General features: G+C 38.6%; 1 non-coding gene and 1 pseudogene across 1 annotated transcript; both read left to right on the plus strand.

The window, feature by feature from the left end:
- The first annotated feature begins 1620 nt into the window (after positions 1-1620).
- On the plus strand, positions 1621-1760 carry LOC122223458. The gene has a single exon (XR_006204328.1). It is a non-coding gene; the product is annotated as a small nucleolar RNA SNORA7 (small nucleolar RNA).
- Positions 1761-1832: 72 nt separating this feature from the next.
- On the plus strand, positions 1833-2267 carry LOC122222659 (annotated as a pseudogene).
- Positions 2268-7977: the final 5710 nt, after the last annotated feature.

A 7977-nucleotide genomic window follows, 5' to 3' on the forward strand; every position in this document is an offset into this window, starting at 1 on the left:
GTTTGTATATTTAGAGTTGCAGTCATCAGTATAATCTGATTTTAAACATTTTTATCAAAACAAAAAGAAATGTCATTACTCATTAGTAGTGTGACTTCATATTTCTCCTCCCACACTCTTAGGTCTAGACTTTCTATCTCTATAGATTTACCTACTGAGTTAGTTTTTATGTATGGTAAAGGTAAGGGTCAAAGTTCATTTTTTGTACATGTCTGTCCAATTGTTACAGCATTGTCATTTGCTGAAGACTATCTTTTCTCTAGTGAACTACTCTGTCATCCTTGTCCATAATCAATTGACCAATATGTGTGAGTCATGTTGAACTCTCTATTCTGTTTCCTTGATCTATGTGTCTGTCCATATGCCAAAACCACACTGTCTTGATTAATATAGTCTCATAAGAGATTTAAAATGCAATAATGTGAGTCCTCCAATTTTGTTCTTTTTCAAAATAGTTTTGACTACATTCTTTGCATTTCCACATAAATCTTAGGATCAGCTTGTCAATTTCTTAAAAAAAAATAAGCAAGGCGGGGATTTTGATTGGGGTTTCTTTGAATTTTTAGGTTAATTTAGGGAGAATTGACATTTTAACAATATTGAGTCTTTTGATTCATGAACATAGTATATCTCTCTCTCTCTCTTTTTTTTTTTAGGTCTTCTTTAATTTTTCTCAGCAATATTTTACAGTTTTCAGCAATAGGTATTACATTTTTTCTTAGACTTATTCCTAAGAATTTCATGGTTTTCCGATGCTATTGTAAATGTTATTTTTTAAATTTTAATTTCTGATTGTTTACTGTTAGTATCTTGAAATATGCTTTTTGTATATTGACCTTGTATTCTGACTTTACTAAACTCACTTATTTTATTCATTGTTTTATAGATTCTTTGGGATTTTCTACATGGATGATAATATTCTTGTTTTTTTCTAAAGTATATGTCTTTTATTTCTTTATTTTGCCTATTGTACTATTAAAGAGCACTGATTCAGTGAGAACAGACATTTTGCTGAGTTCCTAATTTTAAAGGAAAAGTATTTTTTTCACCATTAAGTTTGATGTCCTCTATCAGCTTGAGAAAGTCATCTTCTATTCCTACTTACCCAAGTATTTTTATTATGAAAAGGTTCTGGATTTTGGCAAATGCTTTTTTTTTTTTTTTTTTTTTTTTGGTGTGTGTGTGTGGGAAGTTTATTTATTTTTGAGAGAGAGAGAGAGAGAGAGAATGCGTGTGCATGCATGCATGCACATAAGTGGAGGAGGGGCAGAGAGGGAGAGGGAGACAGAATCCAAAGCAGGCTCCAGGCTCTGAGCTGTCACAGCAGAGCTTGATGTGGGGCTTGAACCCACAAACTGTGAGATCATGACCTGATCCAAAGTCAGATGCCTAACCGACTGAGCCACCCTGGCGCCCCTTGGCAAATGCTTTTTTAAAAAATCTATTGAGATAACTCTGTTTTTTCCTTTTTTAGTTTACTGATATGGTGACTTGACACTATTGATTTCTTTGAATGTTGAACCAACTTTGCATTCCAGGGATCGATTCTGCTTGGATAAATATATATGTTTTTTCCCTGTATTTGATTTGCCAAAATTTTATTAAGAATTCTCATGTTTAGACCTCCCACGATTGTGTCTGGAGAGTGGTTGGTATTCTGCCAGCTTTGGAGATGAGAGGGAAAACAAGCTTGGCAGAGGTACCCATTCCATTCCCAGCTTGCTCCGTAGCTGGTGTTTGGAAGACTCTCTGCAACAATGTTCAAGCCCTGAGCAGGACAGCCTCCTTCCAGGACTCTTTGACACCATCTCTGCCTCGTTCTTGAAGGCATCATGGCTGCCTTCAGACCTCTGGTGAAGCCCAAGATTCTTAAAAATAAGACCAAGAAATTCATCTGGCACCAGACTGATAGGTCAAAATGAAGCGCAACCAGCGGAAACCCAGAGGCATTGACAATAGAGTGTGCAGAAGATTCAAGGGCCAGATCTTGATGCCCAACGTTGGTTACAGGAGCAACGTGAAAACAAAGCACATGCTGCCCAGTGGTTTCTGGAAGTTTCTAGTCCATAACCTCAAGGAGCTTGAGGTGCCGCTGACGTGCAACAAATCTTACTGTGCAGATTGCTCACAATGTCTCCTCCAAGAACCACGAAGCCATGGTGGAAAGAGCAGCCCCGTTGGCCATTGGTCCCATTGCCAGGCTGTGCAGCAAAGTAAATGAACAGACAGCTTATGTGCATGTCGTATTTGTGTTAATAAAACCATAAAACTACAAAAAAAAAAAAAAAGAATTGTCATGGTTAGATTCATAAGCATATTATCTCAGAGTTTTTGGTAATATCTTTTTCTGGTTTTTATATCAGGATAATGAAGGGAGACGTGTTCTGCCTCTTCTGTTTCCTGAGAGGGTTTGTGTAAAATTGGGACTATTTCTTTTTTTTTTTTTTTTTTTTTTTTTTTTAATGTTTATTTATTTTTGAGACAGTGAGAGACAGAGTGCAAGTGGGGGAGGGGCAGAGAGAGAGGGAGACACAGAATCTGAAACAGGCTCCAGGCCCTGAGCTGTCAGCACAGAGCCCGACGCGGGGCTCGAACCCACGAACTGTGAGATCATGACCTGAGCCGAAGTCGGACGCTTAACCGACTGAGCCACCCAGGCGCCCCAAATTGGGACTATTTCTTTATTATTTTCTTCCTCATTTTTTTAGTTTGAATACTTCTACATTATTTGAATCTTGCCTAAAGAGAATGCAATAGTTAAAACTTTTTTTTTCTATTTTGAGATAATTTTATACTTACATAAAAATTGCAAAAAAACAGTATGGAGAGTTCCCCATTTATCTTTCACCCAGATTTTCCTAATGTTAACATTGTACATGATCATCAAAACCAGAAAAATAACATTGATATATTACTGTTAATTAATTTATATATCTTATTCAAATTTTACCACTTTCCCAATAATGGCTCTGTTCTTGTCTAAGATTCCACAGTCCATTTAGTTGCCATGGAACTTTTCCCCTCTCTCCTTTCAGTACTTTTGAATAATTTAGTATAAAGCCATTAGCTTATGCCAAACAAAGTATTCATCAGTGGGGAGTGGGAGTTTCAGAGACCTGTCATAGACACAGGAGCCCAAATGTGGTGAGGCGCATCAATGGATTGGAGTGGTGAGGGCCCAACAGGATTGTTAGGGACTTAGTTGAGAGAGGAGGGTCCTCTATGCAAGGGGAAGGGGTAAGGGTGGGCCCAGAGTGGGTGAGATGATGAGGGCATCTGTACAGGGCTATGATGGTAACAACAGAAGATTGGTTACACATGGGGCTTGATAAAATAAATAAACATACTGAGAATAATGAAAGATAAGTGTTTCTCTATCAGAAAACACAATTATGATATGGAGAGGAAGGTAACTAAAATGAATGAATCTTGTGGTATTGGAATAGAATTGAAGGTAACTGTGTAAACTTACGGTTTTCACATGTATCAATAGATACAGAAATATAGATCTCCCGAGCTTCTAGCCTCAGAGCACCTCTGGGAGGAGTAACATCCCAATAGCAATAAGCATACCTACTACCCAGATCTTGACTTCTAAATAACATTCTCCACCAAAGGAAACCTAGGCTCTTTAGAAAAGTGACTGATTTAAGGGCTAGGGCAGGGAAAGTATAAGATGAGTCTGGAATATGTTTTTGCATCAGAAATTAAGGAGTTCTAGAAGAATAATGGAGATATGTCAAAAGAACATAGAAGCCAGTGTGATGGGGCTCCCACCTGCCAAATCTGAAATAATTTGAGCCTCAAGATAAATAATAATTGCAGATCATAATCCATTTAATAAAATGGAAATCAGTGAGTCTATGCTGAAATAAGTCAATGAATAATAAAGAGGGAGAGGGAAAAGCTCTCTTTTATCATGGAATGCCAACTAATGAATGTAAAATAATGATAGAATTAGAAAATCACTTTGGCAACCAAAATAATAAAAATAATTCAGTCAAGAACCCTCATGAAATGCATGGTGGGTGAAAGTTGAGTGAGGAATGATTTATATCACTTCAAAATACCTCCCAACAAATATTTGATGATTAAGAAGGAAAAAGAGGGTAAATTTACGATGGAGAAGTCTGGCACAGAGCACCTAATCAAGTGATCAAGATTAACGTCACAAGTAATGGGACGAATGGGCTTTAAGCACTTGTGACAGAATGTAATCAAGAGCACAAAGCATCTCTTTTATGATATCCCTGGCAAAAATGCATAAGCTAAATCTAATCTTGAGGACACATCAGGCACACCCAAAATAAGTAACTTTCCAGGAAACAGCTAGCCTATAATCTTCAAAAGTTTTGAGTCTGTGAAAGACCAGGAATGACTGGAGAACAATTTCAGATTGAAGCAAGTTGGAGACACACAGTAACTAAATGCTATGCACGATCCTGGCTTGAGCCCCTTTGCTATAAATGATGATATTGGGACAATTAGTGAAGATTGAATGGAGCACGAGAATTAGGTAACAGTAATGTATTGATGTTGGTTTGCGATTTTAATGGTTATAATATTGTAAAGAGAAGATAGTCTGGAAAAAGAAGCAATTTGTCTACTCAAGACCTGCTTTTCTGGTATTCTATATCTTAATTGGCATTATTGCCATCTATCTATCTACCCAGAAACTTAAGCTTAAAACAAGGGAGTCATCCTTCACAGCTTTCTTATAACCTAAAAGTCCATTTGGAGTAATCTAAGTATCTATTAATAGATCAATAATATTATGAAACATCTGTGCCTTGGAATATTATATGGTTATTCTGAAGATTGAGGTAGGTCTGTGTAGCAACATAAAAATAAAAGAAGAAAGTCGTAAAATAGAATATGAAGCAAGACCCCTTTTCTGTCAACTTTTGTACATGCAAAGACCAAGAGAATGTATTCTCTTTTTTAAATTTATTTTTAATGTTTATTTATTCTTGAGAGAGACAGAGACAGAGACAGAGCCTGAGTGGGAGAGAGGCAGAGCAAGAGAGAGACACAGAATCCAAAGCAGGCTCCAGGCTCAGAGCTGTCAGCACAGTACCCGACGTGGGGCCCGAAATCATGAACTGTGAGATCATGACCAGAGCTGAAGTCAGATGCTTAACTGACTGAGCCACCCAGGTGCCCCCAAGGGAATGTATTCTGAAATGTTAAAAGATTAGTATCTCTTTGAGTTGGAATTATGAATTTTCTTCTTTTCTGTTCTGTTTGGGTTTTTCTTAGAGTGACATATTTTTTTAACAGAGAAAGAGAGAGGGAGGTGCACGCGCACCCACGGGAGAGGGACAGAGAGAGAGGGAGAGAGAGAATCTAAAGCAGGCTCCACACTCAGTACAAAACCTGAGATCATGACCTGAGCTGAAATCAAGAGTTCAACATTTAACCATCTGAGCCACTTAACCATGTGAGCCACTTAGGTACCCAAGAGTGGCGAATTTTTATTTTATTTATTTATTTTTAAAAGTTAATTTATTTACTTTGAGACAGAGAGTGCGAGCAGGGGAGGAGCAGAGAGAGAGAGAGAGAAAGAGAGAGAGAATACCAAGCAGTCCGTGTGCTGTCAGCGCAGAGCCCTACAAGGAGCTTGATCCCACGAACTCTGAGATCATGGCCTGAGCTGAAATCAAGAGTTGGATGCCCAATGGACTGAGCCACCCAGGCACCCCAGTGATGCATTTTTAAAAAGAACAATAAGATATTTTACTTTTGAAAACTTTTTAATATAAATGATGTGGCAGAGACTTACAAAGGAGATAGAAGCTATTCATCTTCAAAGAACTTCAAATCTAATAGGACAGTGTAAAAATTATTTATGTGGCACAGAATACTTACAAAAACAACACAGAGAAAACACAAATGTAGAGGCAAACTGCAGCTCTAAAAAATGTTTGAAGAGGGGCGCCTGGGTGGCGCAGTCGGTTAAGCGTCCGACTTCAGCCAGGTCACGATCTCGCGGTCCGTGAGTTCGAGCCCCGCGTCAGGCTCTGGGCTGATGGCTCGGAGCCTGGAGCCTGTTTCCGATTCTGTGCCTCCCTCTCTCTCTGCCCCTCCCCCGTTCATGCTCTGTCTCTCTCTGTCCCAAAAATAAAAAACGTTGAAAAAAAAAAATTAAAAAAAAAAAATGTTTGAAGATATAAGAAGGAAGAAAGATGTATGGGAGGACTGAGAGGGACTGAACAAACAAGGCACAACTGGAAAGGTCTTGGTTATGAGATGGATTTTGAATAGGAAGGGATCGCAGGAGGCAGAGAGAAGACTGTTTCCTGAGAGTTGGGGATTAGGCCCCTGGATCAGAGGTTTGAACCAGGAGGATGGCTAGAGGGAGACCCTTAGGGGACATGATAAGCAGATTCCTTCCACAGTTTTTGTCTTTTCTTTAATTTCTCTCATTTTTTATTCCTCCTTCCCTACTGTTCAGGGCCCTAGGGAACATGCACCCCTTTCACTCCAAGGGAAGCATGGACAAAACTCCCTTAATAGAGCTGAAGGAGTTAATATGAACAAAATTTTTTGTAAAAAAACAAGGTACTATATAAAGAAAATAATGTCTGATAATACAACATAAAAACAAGCCACCCATGTCTGGTTTCTTATTGTAAATAAATTCTGTGAAAATATCTGAGATTTGTACGTAGCCCAAAGTTCCCTGCACTTAAAATAATGTCATGTTAATTCTTAAAGGCCTTAGAATCACTTTGCAGGCATCTGGTTTGGCTTCCTCTCCTCCCAGTTCCTCTGTCTGAACTTAGCCATGTGGTCACTGTGGTCGCCATCTTGTTTCCTAGTCCAGGGAAACTGGTCCAACAAATGCATCTGGTTCCATGTAAGGACAAACTCTAGCTCCATTAAAACCCAACCTTGCGGAACCTCTAGAAGCTTCTCATTCTCTTTTAGTACAAGTTAGTAATAAGGGCACACCTAGTTCACAGCTGAGCTGTCTGGCAATACTGATGGTCATCTTTAAGCGCTTCCTACTTAGGTCTTCTGAGATGATTCACTCAAATAAGTCTCAATACACAAGGAAGGGTCTTGTAAAAATCTGCCAATTACAGTTTCACAACATGGTAATAACTGCATAGTAAACATACAATTCACACAGTATGAATTACTGTATTTATAGTACAAGGATGGTCATTCTCATTTACCCAGTGAGGTGGTGAAATCTTGCCTGGAGGGCTCATGTTGGGCAGATTGGGAATAGCTTTGCAAGCAAGTGAAAGCTTGAGATACTGTTTCCAGCAATTTTCTCAACGAGGTGGTTTAAAGATTAAAAAACAATCGTGTGAATTTCATCTCCATAAATTAGTTAAAAAAATACCCACTTGTGTTCATGTCCAAATCAATATAGGGATATCTGTAAAACCCACCTCAAAGTACAACTAATTTAAATTCCTTCTGTTAAAATAATTACTGTTTATAGTAGTTTCAGGGAGTAATTCAATTTGTACAGGGCTTATGTGAGGGTAATTTTTGCGTAGCTTTTTCTGAGATGAAGGTCTACATCAGGTGTTGTTTTAACTCTGTGACTTTGTTCAGCTCTGTGAGGCTGACATTATGTCTTTGAACTTCTGTTATGGGAGACCCTTAGGAAATCCCCTATGGGGCCTGAGCCCTCCTAACACTACCAAGAAATGATTTTAATCTTATTGTGGGAGGCATATAATATGAATAGACTTGTAATTGTATATTAATTTTACAAACTCTTTTATAGTACTGACTATATGCTTAGAATTGTATAAATGGTAGCTCATGCAAACCTCTAATAGCCCTCTGAGGCGAGACTGTCATTAGTTCCATACAGGTGAGGCACAGAGAGCTTGTGACGTATCCAAAATATCATAGCCAGCAAATGGCCGAGCCAGGATCTGAATCCAGTCGGTCCAGTCAGGCTTCAGAGTCTATGTTGTTTAAGCATCATGTTATGGTGCTTATCCATTGCGA

The sequence above is a fragment of the Panthera leo genome, chromosome B3, assembly GCF_018350215.1.
Source record: "Panthera leo isolate Ple1 chromosome B3, P.leo_Ple1_pat1.1, whole genome shotgun sequence".
NCBI lineage: Eukaryota > Metazoa > Chordata > Mammalia > Carnivora > Felidae > Panthera > Panthera leo.